At 70.6% G+C, this 12,148-nt stretch overlaps 7 non-coding genes across 7 annotated transcripts; all 7 read right to left on the bottom strand.

Annotated features, from left to right (window-relative positions):
- Positions 1-163: 163 nt before the first annotated feature.
- Positions 164-282, bottom strand: LOC135363345 (5S ribosomal RNA). The gene has a single exon (XR_010408992.1). It is a non-coding gene; the product is annotated as a 5S ribosomal RNA (ribosomal RNA).
- Positions 283-2,096: 1,814 nt separating this feature from the next.
- Positions 2,097-2,215, bottom strand: LOC135363344 (5S ribosomal RNA). Its single transcript, XR_010408991.1, has one exon. It is a non-coding gene; the product is annotated as a 5S ribosomal RNA (ribosomal RNA).
- A 1,809-nt stretch (positions 2,216-4,024) lies between these two features.
- LOC135363343 (5S ribosomal RNA) lies at positions 4,025-4,143 on the bottom strand. The gene has a single exon (XR_010408990.1). It is a non-coding gene; the product is annotated as a 5S ribosomal RNA (ribosomal RNA).
- Positions 4,144-5,952: 1,809 nt separating this feature from the next.
- LOC135363342 (5S ribosomal RNA) lies at positions 5,953-6,071 on the bottom strand. Its single transcript, XR_010408989.1, has one exon. It is a non-coding gene; the product is annotated as a 5S ribosomal RNA (ribosomal RNA).
- Positions 6,072-7,880: 1,809 nt separating this feature from the next.
- On the bottom strand, positions 7,881-7,999 carry LOC135363341 (5S ribosomal RNA). The gene has a single exon (XR_010408988.1). It is a non-coding gene; the product is annotated as a 5S ribosomal RNA (ribosomal RNA).
- A 1,812-nt stretch (positions 8,000-9,811) lies between these two features.
- LOC135363340 (5S ribosomal RNA) lies at positions 9,812-9,930 on the bottom strand. The gene has a single exon (XR_010408987.1). It is a non-coding gene; the product is annotated as a 5S ribosomal RNA (ribosomal RNA).
- A 1,809-nt stretch (positions 9,931-11,739) lies between these two features.
- Positions 11,740-11,858, bottom strand: LOC135363339 (5S ribosomal RNA). The gene has a single exon (XR_010408986.1). It is a non-coding gene; the product is annotated as a 5S ribosomal RNA (ribosomal RNA).
- Positions 11,859-12,148: the final 290 nt, after the last annotated feature.

Genomic DNA, 12,148 nt, shown 5'->3' with positions numbered 1-12,148 from the left:
GCACCTGCTGCGAGCCAGGGACTCGCGGTGCGGTGCGCGGCTGGCGAGGGGCCAGGGGGGCACGGGGCGTTTGGAGGAAGCCTAGTTGGGCAAGGGGGCGGGGTGCTGTGGCGGTAAAGGTATGGGAAGGGTGGCCCAAGGGGAAAGAAAAGGCAAAGAAAAAAGCCTACAGCACCCGGTATTCCCAGGCGGTCTCCCATCCAAGTACTAACCAGGCCCGACCCTGCTTAGCTTCCGAGATCAGACGAGATCGGGCGCGTTCAGGGTGGTATGGCCGTAGACGTGTGCGGCTGCCGCTGGCCGCCCTAAGAGCCTGCTCTGCGCCTCCCGGGCCCAGCCGTGCCCCTCCTCAGCCCTCACCCGAACCCCGCCTGCCCTGCGCCTTGCACCTGCCTGCCTGCCAGCCGCCCAGGGGACGTGGCCCCTCCGGTGCCCCGCAGTCGTGGAAGTCCGGGCGCTCTCCCTGCCGGGGACTCTCCAGTCCCGGGGGCCGCCGCCGCCCCACCGCCTCCTGGCTACCGGCATGGCAAAGGGAAGCGTCGGGGCGGGGCGCGGTGGGCGCGGCCCCTGAGGTGTTTTCCGCGCCCCCCACCCCCAGCGTCCCACCCGTCGCCCTAGGCCAAGCCAGGCCGGCCACCAGGCCTTTCTGCCTCTCCACCCCGCCTGGCTCCAAGCCAACCCGGAGCCACCGGCGCCCCCAGGGACCCTCCTCATCAGCCCAACCCCGTCGCCCTTCCTCCGCCACCCTTCCCCTGCCCACCCACCGACAAGAGGACCCGACTGAGGGACACCGGAAGCCGGCTGGCATAGACAGACGCACAGACCCACGGGGAAAGACAGAGACACGGACGGACGGACGGACGGAGATGTAGACAGAGAGGAAGAGAGGGACAGAGAGGGAGAACACAGACAGAGTATCCAACACACACCCCCGCTCTGGCCCCAAGACAGACAGACGCGGACCCTGACCTGGATGCGGACAGGGACGGAGACACAGGGGCACACCCCAGAAACAGACACACACACCACACACACACCACACACACCACACACACACCACACACACACACACACACACACACACAGAGGAAGAGACTGTGTTGGCTAGGCAGCTAGCCCTCCTCGGGAGGGTGGTCGTGCTTGGGTGGGCTCTGGGCACCGAGGAGCCCCCCGGGGCCGAGGTCGCGCAGCCAAGGCCTCAGGAGACCCGCCCTGCTCCCGTTCCCGCCCAGGACCCACTCTGGGCCTGGGGGCGTGCGGGCGATTCCTCCTCTGCTCTCGTCCTTTATTTGGGGGGCCGCTTTGGGGCGTGGTGCAGGGCCGCCCCCTCCCGCCGTCTTGCCGAGCGAGCGAGCCTCGCTGTGCGCTTCGCTGTTGCGGGGACACTGAGCACGGAGTCGGGGGCCAACGGGTGGTCCCGGGTGCCAACGGGGGAGGCCCCGGGCGGTCGGCCATCTTGTGTCCTGCCCACACGGAGCGAGGACCCCCGGCCTGGGGGCAGAGGGACGGTGTTCCGCGGGAAGGAAGGGAATGCCCGCGCGCGCGGGAGCGCAGCCCAGGGCGGGTGGGGAGAAGGTGGAGGCGGGCCCAGGCCTAAGGTGGGGCCGGTTGCCCGGTGCGCTTGTGCACTCGGGGCGGCCCAAGGGAATGGCTAGGGGCTCCGGGGATGAGGCCCCGAGGCGCAGGACCTTGGGAGGGCACGCCTGCCGAGACGGGGTGCCGTCCCGCCCGCGCTCCCCCCGCCCCAAGCCCGCGGGCGGTCCTCGCCGCCCTCCCCCTTTCCCTCCCTGCGAAGCCGCCGCCTCCGCCCACCCAGCCCGCCCCCACCTCCCCCAGCCCGCCCCTCTGGATCGGGTGTGCGTGGGCGTGGTGGCTGTGAGGTGGAAGGGCTGGGGGCTGCCTGCCGGTGCAGCGGGCACAAGCTGCGAGACAGGGACCCTCGGTGCGGTGCGCGGCTGGCGAGGGGCCAGGGGGGCACCGGGCGTTTGCAGGAGGCCTTGTTGGGCAAGGGGCGGAGGGGGCGGGACGGGGGGGGGACTGTGGCGGCGAAGGGAGAGGAAGGGAGGCCGAAGGGGAAAGAAAAGGCAAAGAAAAAAAGCCTACAGCACCCGGTATTCCCAGGCGGTCTCCCATCCAAGTACTAACCAGGCCCGACCCTGCTTAGCTTCCGAGATCAGACGAGATCGGGCGCGTTCAGGGTGGTATGGCCGTAGACGTGTGCCGCTGCCGCTGGCCGCCCTAAGAGCCTGCTCTGCGCCTCCGGGCCGCAGCCGTGCCCCTCCTCAGCCCCCAACCGCCCCACGCCTGCCCTGTGCCTTGCACCTGCCTGCCTGCCAAACCGCCCAGAGGACGTGGCGCCTCCAGCGCCCCGCAGTCGCGGAACACCGAGCGCTCTCACGGCCCGATACTCTCCAGACCCGGGGGCCGCCGCCTGGCTCCCGAGAGGGCCAAGGGGAGCGTCGGGGCGCGGGGGGCGTGGCCCGCGCGCTGTTCTCCGCGCCCCCCCACCCCCGGCGCCCCACCCGCCGCCCTTAGGGCAAGCCAGGCCCGCCACCAGGCCCTTCCGCCTCTCCACCCCGGCCTGGTTCCAAGCCAACCCGGAGCCACCGGCGCCCCCAGGGACCCTCCTCATCAGCCCAACCCCGTCGCCCTTCCTCCGCCACCCTTCCCCTGCCCACCCACCGACAAGAGGACCCGACTGAGGGACACCAGAAGCCGGCTGGCATAGACAGACGCACAGACCCACGGGGAAAGACAGAGACACGGACGGACGGAGATGTAGACAGAGAGGAAGAGAGAGACAGAGAGGGAGACACAGACAGAGTATCCAACACACGCCCCCGCTCTGGCCCCAAGACAGACAGACGCGGACCCTGACCTGGATGCGGACAGGGACGGAGACACAGGGGCACACCACAGAAACAGACACACACCCCCCACCCCACACCCCACACCCCACACACCCCACACACCCCCACACCCCCACACCCCCACCCCCCCCCCCCACCCATCCCCCCCCCCCCCACACACAAACAGGAGGAGACTGTGTTGGCTAGGCAGCTAGCCCTCGGGAGGGTGGTCGTGCTTGGGTGGGCTCTGGGCACCGAGGAGCCCCTCGGGGCCGAGATGCGCAGCCAAGGCGTCACGAGACCCGCTCTGCTCCCGTTCCCGCCCTGGACCCACTCTGGTCCTCGGGGCATGTGGGCGATTCCTCCTCTGCTGTCGTCCTTTATATGGGGGGCTGCTTTGGGGCGAGGTGCAGGGCGCCCCCCTCTCCCCATCTTGCTGAGCGAGCGAGCCTCGGTCTTCGCTTCGCTGTTGCAGGGAGACTAAGCACGGATTCTGGTGCCAGCGGGTGGTCCCGGGCGCCAAGGGGGGAGGCCCCGGGCGACCGGCCATCTTGTGTCCTGCCCACCCGGAGCGGGGACCCCCGGCACGGGGGCAAAGGGACGGTGTTCCAAGGGAAGGAAGGGAATGCCCGCGGGTGGGAGCGCACCCCAGGGCTGCTGGGGACAAGGTGGAGGCGGGCCCAGGCCTAAGGTGGGGCCAGTTGCCCAGTGCGGTCGTGCGCTCCGGGCGGCCCGATGGAATGGCTAGGGGATCTGGGGATGAGGGCCCGAGGCGCAGGACCATGGGAGGACACGCCTGCCCAGAGCGGGTGCCGTCCGGCCCGCGCTGGCCCCGGCCCATCGGTGCCAGGGTCATCGTCGCCCTCCCGCGTTCCCTCCCTCCGAAGGCGTCGCCTTCGCCCACCCCGCCCGCCCCCATCGACCCCCAGCCCACCCCTCTGGATCCGGTGTGCGTGGGCGTGGTGGCTTGGAGGCCCAAGGGCTGGCTGGAAGACGCCTGCCCCTGCAGGGGGCACCTGCTGCGAGCCAGGGACTCGCGGTGCGGTGCGCGGCTGGCGAGGGGCCAGGGGGGCACGGGGCGTTTGGAGGAAGCCTAGTTGGGCAAGGGGGCGGGGTGCTGTGGCGGTAAAGGTATGGGAAGGGTGGCCCAAGGGGAAAGAAAAGGCAAAGAAAAAAGCCTACAGCACCCGGTATTCCCAGGCGGTCTCCCATCCAAGTACTAACCAGGCCCGACCCTGCTTAGCTTCCGAGATCAGACGAGATCGGGCGCGTTCAGGGTGGTATGGCCGTAGACGTGTGCGGCTGCCGCTGGCCGCCCTAAGAGCCTGCTCTGCGCCTCCCGGGCCCAGCCGTGCCCCTCCTCAGCCCTCACCCGAACCCCGCCTGCCCTGCGCCTTGCACCTGCCTGCCTGCCAGCCGCCCAGGGGACGTGGCCCCTCCGGTGCCCCGCAGTCGTGGAAGTCCGGGCGCTCTCCCTGCCGGGGACTCTCCAGTCCCGGGGGCCGCCGCCGCCCCACCGCCTCCTGGCTACCGGCATGGCAAAGGGAAGCGTCGGGGCGGGGCGCGGTGGGCGCGGCCCCTGAGGTGTTTTCCGCGCCCCCCACCCCCAGCGTCCCACCCGTCGCCCTAGGCCAAGCCAGGCCGGCCACCAGGCCTTTCTGCCTCTCCACCCCGCCTGGCTCCAAGCCAACCCGGAGCCACCGGCGCCCCCAGGGACCCTCCTCATCAGCCCAACCCCGTCGCCCTTCCTCCGCCACCCTTCCCCTGCCCACCCACCGACAAGAGGACCCGACTGAGGGACACCGGAAGCCGGCTGGCATAGACAGACGCACAGACCCACGGGGAAAGACAGAGACACGGACGGACGGACGGACGGAGATGTAGACAGAGAGGAAGAGAGGGACAGAGAGGGAGAACACAGACAGAGTATCCAACACACACCCCCGCTCTGGCCCCAAGACAGACAGACGCGGACCCTGACCTGGATGCGGACAGGGACGGAGACACAGGGGCACACCCCAGAAACAGACACACACACCACACACACACCACACACACCACACACACACCACACACACACACACACACACAGAGGAAGAGACTGTGTTGGCTAGGCAGCTAGCCCTCCTCGGGAGGGTGGTCGTGCTTGGGTGGGCTCTGGGCACCGAGGAGCCCCCCGGGGCCGAGGTCGCGCAGCCAAGGCCTCAGGAGACCCGCCCTGCTCCCGTTCCCGCCCAGGACCCACTCTGGGCCTGGGGGCGTGCGGGCGATTCCTCCTCTGCTCTCGTCCTTTATTTGGGGGGCCGCTTTGGGGCGTGGTGCAGGGCCGCCCCCTCCCGCCGTCTTGCCGAGCGAGCGAGCCTCGCTGTGCGCTTCGCTGTTGCGGGGACACTGAGCACGGAGTCGGGGGCCAACGGGTGGTCCCGGGTGCCAACGGGGGAGGCCCCGGGCGGTCGGCCATCTTGTGTCCTGCCCACACGGAGCGAGGACCCCCGGCCTGGGGGCAGAGGGACGGTGTTCCGCGGGAAGGAAGGGAATGCCCGCGCGCGCGGGAGCGCAGCCCAGGGCGGGTGGGGAGAAGGTGGAGGCGGGCCCAGGCCTAAGGTGGGGCCGGTTGCCCGGTGCGCTTGTGCACTCGGGGCGGCCCAAGGGAATGGCTAGGGGCTCCGGGGATGAGGCCCCGAGGCGCAGGACCTTGGGAGGGCACGCCTGCCGAGACGGGGTGCCGTCCCGCCCGCGCTCCCCCCGCCCCAAGCCCGCGGGCGGTCCTCGCCGCCCTCCCCCTTTCCCTCCCTGCGAAGCCGCCGCCTCCGCCCACCCAGCCCGCCCCCACCTCCCCCAGCCCGCCCCTCTGGATCGGGTGTGCGTGGGCGTGGTGGCTGTGAGGTGGAAGGGCTGGGGGCTGCCTGCCGGTGCAGCGGGCACAAGCTGCGAGACAGGGACCCTCGGTGCGGTGCGCGGCTGGCGAGGGGCCAGGGGGGCACCGGGCGTTTGCAGGAGGCCTTGTTGGGCAAGGGGCGGAGGGGGCGGGGCGGGGGGGGGGACTGTGGCGGCGAAGGGAGAGGAAGGGAGGCCGAAGGGGAAAGAAAAGGCAAAGAAAAAAAGCCTACAGCACCCGGTATTCCCAGGCGGTCTCCCATCCAAGTACTAACCAGGCCCGACCCTGCTTAGCTTCCGAGATCAGACGAGATCGGGCGCGTTCAGGGTGGTATGGCCGTAGACGTGTGCCGCTGCCGCTGGCCGCCCTAAGAGCCTGCTCTGCGCCTCCGGGCCGCAGCCGTGCCCCTCCTCAGCCCCCAACCGCCCCACGCCTGCCCTGTGCCTTGCACCTGCCTGCCTGCCAAACCGCCCAGAGGACGTGGCGCCTCCAGCGCCCCGCAGTCGCGGAACACCGAGCGCTCTCACGGCCCGATACTCTCCAGACCCGGGGGCCGCCGCCTGGCTCCCGAGAGGGCCAAGGGGAGCGTCGGGGCGCGGGGGGCGTGGCCCGCGCGCTGTTCTCCGCGCCCCCCCACCCCCGGCGCCCCACCCGCCGCCCTTAGGGCAAGCCAGGCCCGCCACCAGGCCCTTCCGCCTCTCCACCCCGGCCTGGTTCCAAGCCAACCCGGAGCCACCGGCGCCCCCAGGGACCCTCCTCATCAGCCCAACCCCGTCGCCCTTCCTCCGCCACCCTTCCCCTGCCCACCCACCGACAAGAGGACCCGACTGAGGGACACCAGAAGCCGGCTGGCATAGACAGACGCACAGACCCACGGGGAAAGACAGAGACACGGACGGACGGAGATGTAGACAGAGAGGAAGAGAGAGACAGAGAGGGAGACACAGACAGAGTATCCAACACACGCCCCCGCTCTGGCCCCAAGACAGACAGACGCGGACCCTGACCTGGATGCGGACAGGGACGGAGACACAGGGGCACACCACAGAAACAGACACACACCCCCCACCCCACACCCCACACCCCACACACCCCACACACCCCCACACCCCCACACCCCCACCCACCCCCCCACCCATCCCCCCCCACACACACACACAAACAGGAGGAGACTGTGTTGGCTAGGCAGCTAGCCCTCGGGAGGGTGGTCGTGCTTGGGTGGGCTCTGGGCACCGAGGAGCCCCTCGGGGCCGAGATGCGCAGCCAAGGCGTCACGAGACCCGCTCTGCTCCCGTTCCCGCCCTGGACCCACTCTGGTCCTCGGGGCATGTGGGCGATTCCTCCTCTGCTGTCGTCCTTTATATGGGGGGCTGCTTTGGGGCGAGGTGCAGGGCGCCCCCCTCTCCCCATCTTGCTGAGCGAGCGAGCCTCGGTCTTCGCTTCGCTGTTGCAGGGAGACTAAGCACGGATTCTGGTGCCAGCGGGTGGTCCCGGGCGCCAAGGGGGGAGGCCCCGGGCGACCGGCCATCTTGTGTCCTGCCCACCCGGAGCGGGGACCCCCGGCACGGGGGCAAAGGGACGGTGTTCCAAGGGAAGGAAGGGAATGCCCGCGGGTGGGAGCGCACCCCAGGGCTGCTGGGGACAAGGTGGAGGCGGGCCCAGGCCTAAGGTGGGGCCAGTTGCCCAGTGCGGTCGTGCGCTCCGGGCGGCCCGATGGAATGGCTAGGGGATGTGGGGATGAGGGCCCGAGGCGCAGGACCATGGGAGGACACGCCTGCCCAGAGCGGGTGCCGTCCGGCCCGCGCTGGCCCCGGCCCATCGGTGCCAGGGTCATCGTCGCCCTCCCGCGTTCCCTCCCTCCGAAGGCGTCGCCTTCGCCCACCCCGCCCGCCCCCATCGACCCCCAGCCCACCCCTCTGGATCCGGTGTGCGTGGGCGTGGTGGCTTGGAGGCCCAAGGGCTGGCTGGAAGACGCCTGCCCCTGCAGGGGGCACCTGCTGCGAGCCAGGGACTCGCGGTGCGGTGCGCGGCTGGCGAGGGGCCAGGGGGGCACGGGGCGTTTGGAGGAAGCCTAGTTGGGCAAGGGGGCGGGGTGCTGTGGCGGTAAAGGTATGGGAAGGGTGGCCCAAGGGGAAAGAAAAGGCAAAGAAAAAAGCCTACAGCACCCGGTATTCCCAGGCGGTCTCCCATCCAAGTACTAACCAGGCCCGACCCTGCTTAGCTTCCGAGATCAGACGAGATCGGGCGCGTTCAGGGTGGTATGGCCGTAGACGTGTGCGGCTTCCGCTGGCCGCCCTAAGAGCCTGCTCTGCGCCTCCCGGGCCCAGCCGTGCCCCTCCTCAGCCCTCACCCGAACCCCGCCTGCCCTGCGCCTTGCACCTGCCTGCCTGCCAGCCGCCCAGGGGACGTGGCCCCTCCGGTGCCCCGCAGTCGTGGAAGTCCGGGCGCTCTCCCTGCCGGGGACTCTCCAGTCCCGGGGGCCGCCGCCGCCCCACCGCCTCCTGGCTACCGGCATGGCAAAGGGAAGCGTCGGGGCGGGGCGCGGTGGGCGCGGCCCCTGAGGTGTTTTCCGCGCCCCCCACCCCCAGCGTCCCACCCGTCGTCCTAGGCCAAGCCAGGCCGGCCACCAGGCCTTTCTGCCTCTCCACCCCGCCTGGCTCCAAGCCAACCCGGAGCCACCGGCGCCCCCAGGGACCCTCCTCATCAGCCCAACCCCGTCGCCCTTCCTCCGCCACCCTTCCCCTGCCCACCCACCGACAAGAGGACCCGACTGAGGGACACCGGAAGCCGGCTGGCATAGACAGACGCACAGACCCACGGGGAAAGACAGAGACACGGACGGACGGACGGACGGAGATGTAGACAGAGAGGAAGAGAGGGACAGAGAGGGAGAACACAGACAGAGTATCCAACACACACCCCCGCTCTGGCCCCAAGACAGACAGACGCGGACCCTGACCTGGATGCGGACAGGGACGGAGACACAGGGGCACACCCCAGAAACAGACACACACACCACACACACACCACACACACCACACACACACCACACACACACACACACACACACACAGAGGAAGAGACTGTGTTGGCTAGGCAGCTAGCCCTCCTCGGGAGGGTGGTCGTGCTTGGGTGGGCTCTGGGCACCGAGGAGCCCCCCGGGGCCGAGGTCGCGCAGCCAAGGCCTCAGGAGACCCGCCCTGCTCCCGTTCCCGCCCAGGACCCACTCTGGGCCTGGGGGCGTGCGGGCGATTCCTCCTCTGCTCTCGTCCTTTATTTGGGGGGCCGCTTTGGGGCGTGGTGCAGGGCCGCCCCCTCCCGCCGTCTTGCCGAGCGAGCGAGCCTCGCTGTGCGCTTCGCTGTTGCGGGGACACTGAGCACGGAGTCGGGGGCCAACGGGTGGTCCCGGGTGCCAACGGGGGAGGCCCCGGGCGGTCGGCCATCTTGTGTCCTGCCCACACGGAGCGAGGACCCCCGGCCTGGGGGCAGAGGGACGGTGTTCCGCGGGAAGGAAGGGAATGCCCGCGCGCGCGGGAGCGCAGCCCAGGGCGGGTGGGGAGAAGGTGGAGGCGGGCCCAGGCCTAAGGTGGGGCCGGTTGCCCGGTGCGCTTGTGCACTCGGGGCGGCCCAAGGGAATGGCTAGGGGCTCCGGGGATGAGGCCCCGAGGCGCAGGACCTTGGGAGGGCACGCCTGCCGAGACGGGGTGCCGTCCCGCCCGCGCTCCCCCCGCCCCAAGCCCGCGGGCGGTCCTCGCCGCCCTCCCCCTTTCCCTCCCTGCGAAGCCGCCGCCTCCGCCCACCCAGCCCGCCCCCACCTCCCCCAGCCCGCCCCTCTGGATCGGGTGTGCGTGGGCGTGGTGGCTGTGAGGTGGAAGGGCTGGGGGCTGCCTGCCGGTGCAGCGGGCACAAGCTGCGAGACAGGGACCCTCGGTGCGGTGCGCGGCTGGCGAGGGGCCAGGGGGGCACCGGGCGTTTGCAGGAGGCCTTGTTGGGCAAGGGGCGGAGGGGGCGGGGCGGGGGGGGGACTGTGGCGGCGAAGGGAGAGGAAGGGAGGCCGAAGGGGAAAGAAAAGGCAAAGAAAAAAAGCCTACAGCACCCGGTATTCCCAGGCGGTCTCCCATCCAAGTACTAACCAGGCCCGACCCTGCTTAGCTTCCGAGATCAGACGAGATCGGGCGCGTTCAGGGTGGTATGGCCGTAGACGTGTGCCGCTGCCGCTGGCCGCCCTAAGAGCCTGCTCTGCGCCTCCGGGCCGCAGCCGTGCCCCTCCTCAGCCCCCAACCGCCCCACGCCTGCCCTGTGCCTTGCACCTGCCTGCCTGCCAAACCGCCCAGAGGACGTGGCGCCTCCAGCGCCCCGCAGTCGCGGAACACCGAGCGCTCTCACGGCCCGATACTCTCCAGACCCGGGGGCCGCCGCCTGGCTCCCGAGAGGGCCAAGGGGAGCGTCGGGGCGCGGGGGGCGTGGCCCGCGCGCTGTTCTCCGCGCCCCCCCACCCCCGGCGCCCCACCCGCCGCCCTTAGGGCAAGCCAGGCCCGCCACCAGGCCCTTCCGCCTCTCCACCCCGGCCTGGTTCCAAGCCAACCCGGAGCCACCGGCGCCCCCAGGGACCCTCCTCATCAGCCCAACCCCGTCGCCCTTCCTCCGCCACCCTTCCCCTGCCCACCCACCGACAAGAGGACCCGACTGAGGGACACCAGAAGCCGGCTGGCATAGACAGACGCACAGACCCACGGGGAAAGACAGAGACACGGACGGACGGAGATGTAGACAGAGAGGAAGAGAGAGACAGAGAGGGAGACACAGACAGAGTATCCAACACACGCCCCCGCTCTGGCCCCAAGACAGACAGACGCGGACCCTGACCTGGATGCGGACAGGGACGGAGACACAGGGGCACACCACAGAAACAGACACACACCCCCCACCCCACACCCCACACCCCACACACCCCACACACCCCCACACCCCCACACCCCCACCCACCCCCCCACCCATCCCCCCCCCCACACACACACAAACAGGAGGAGACTGTGTTGGCTAGGCAGCTAGCCCTCGGGAGGGTGGTCGTGCTTGGGTGGGCTCTGGGCACCGAGGAGCCCCTCGGGGCCGAGATGCGCAGCCAAGGCGTCACGAGACCCGCTCTGCTCCCGTTCCCGCCCTGGACCCACTCTGGTCCTCGGGGCATGTGGGCGATTCCTCCTCTGCTGTCGTCCTTTATATGGGGGGCTGCTTTGGGGCGAGGTGCAGGGCGTCCCCCTCTCCCCATCTTGCTGAGCGAGCGAGCCTCGGTCTTCGCTTCGCTGTTGCAGGGAGACTAAGCACGGATTCTGGTGCCAGCGGGTGGTCCCGGGCGCCAAGGGGGGAGGCCCCGGGCGACCGGCCATCTTGTGTCCTGCCCACCCGGAGCGGGGATCCCCGGCACGGGGGCAAAGGGACGGTGTTCCAAGGGAAGGAAGGGAATGCCCGCGGGTGGGAGCGCACCCCAGGGCTGCTGGGGACAAGGTGGAGGCGGGCCCAGGCCTAAGGTGGGGCCAGTTGCCCAGTGCGGTCGTGCGCTCCGGGCGGCCCGATGGAATGGCTAGGGGATGTGGGGATGAGGGCCCGAGGCGCAGGACCATGGGAGGACACGCCTGCCCAGAGCGGGTGCCGTCCGGCCCGCGCTGGCCCCGGCCCATCGGTGCCAGGGTCATCGTCGCCCTCCCGCGTTCCCTCCCTCCGAAGGCGTCGCCTTCGCCCACCCCGCCCGCCCCCATCGACCCCCAGCCCACCCCTCTGGATCCGGTGTGCGTGGGCGTGGTGGCTTGGAGGCCCAAGGGCTGGCTGGAAGACGCCTGCCCCTGCAGGGGGCACCTGCTGCGAGCCAGGGACTCGCGGTGCGGTGCGCGGCTGGCGAGGGGCCAGGGGGGCACGGGGCGTTTGGAGGAAGCCTAGTTGGGCAAGGGGGCGGGGTGCTGTGGCGGTAAAGGTATGGGAAGGGTGGCCCAAGGGGAAAGAAAAGGCAAAGAAAAAAGCCTACAGCACCCGGTATTCCCAGGCGGTCTCCCATCCAAGTACTAACCAGGCCCGACCCTGCTTAGCTTCCGAGATCAGACGAGATCGGGCGCGTTCAGGGTGGTATGGCCGTAGACGTGTGCGGCTGCCGCTGGCCGCCCTAAGAGCCTGCTCTGCGCCTCCCGGGCCCAGCCGTGCCCCTCCTCAGCCCTCACCCGAACCCCGCCTGCCCTGCGCCTTGCACCTGCCTGCCTGCCAGCCGCCCAGGGGACGTGGCCCCTCCGGTGCCCCGCAGTCGTGGAAGTCCGGGCGCTCTCCCTGCCGGGGACTCTCCAGTCCCGGGGGCCGCCGCCGCCCCACCGCCTCCTGGCTACCGGCATGGCAAAGGGAAGCGTCGGGGCGGGGCGCGGTGGGCGCGGCCCCTGAG

The sequence above is a fragment of the Mirounga angustirostris genome, unplaced genomic scaffold (assembly GCF_029215605.1).
Source record: "Mirounga angustirostris isolate CCGP_5_RB_7025 unplaced genomic scaffold, mMirAng1.0.hap1 SCAF_97, whole genome shotgun sequence".
Classification (NCBI taxonomy): domain Eukaryota; kingdom Metazoa; phylum Chordata; class Mammalia; order Carnivora; family Phocidae; genus Mirounga; species Mirounga angustirostris.
Note: the sequence above shows the minus strand (reverse complement) of the source record. Positions and strands in the feature narration are given on the sequence as shown.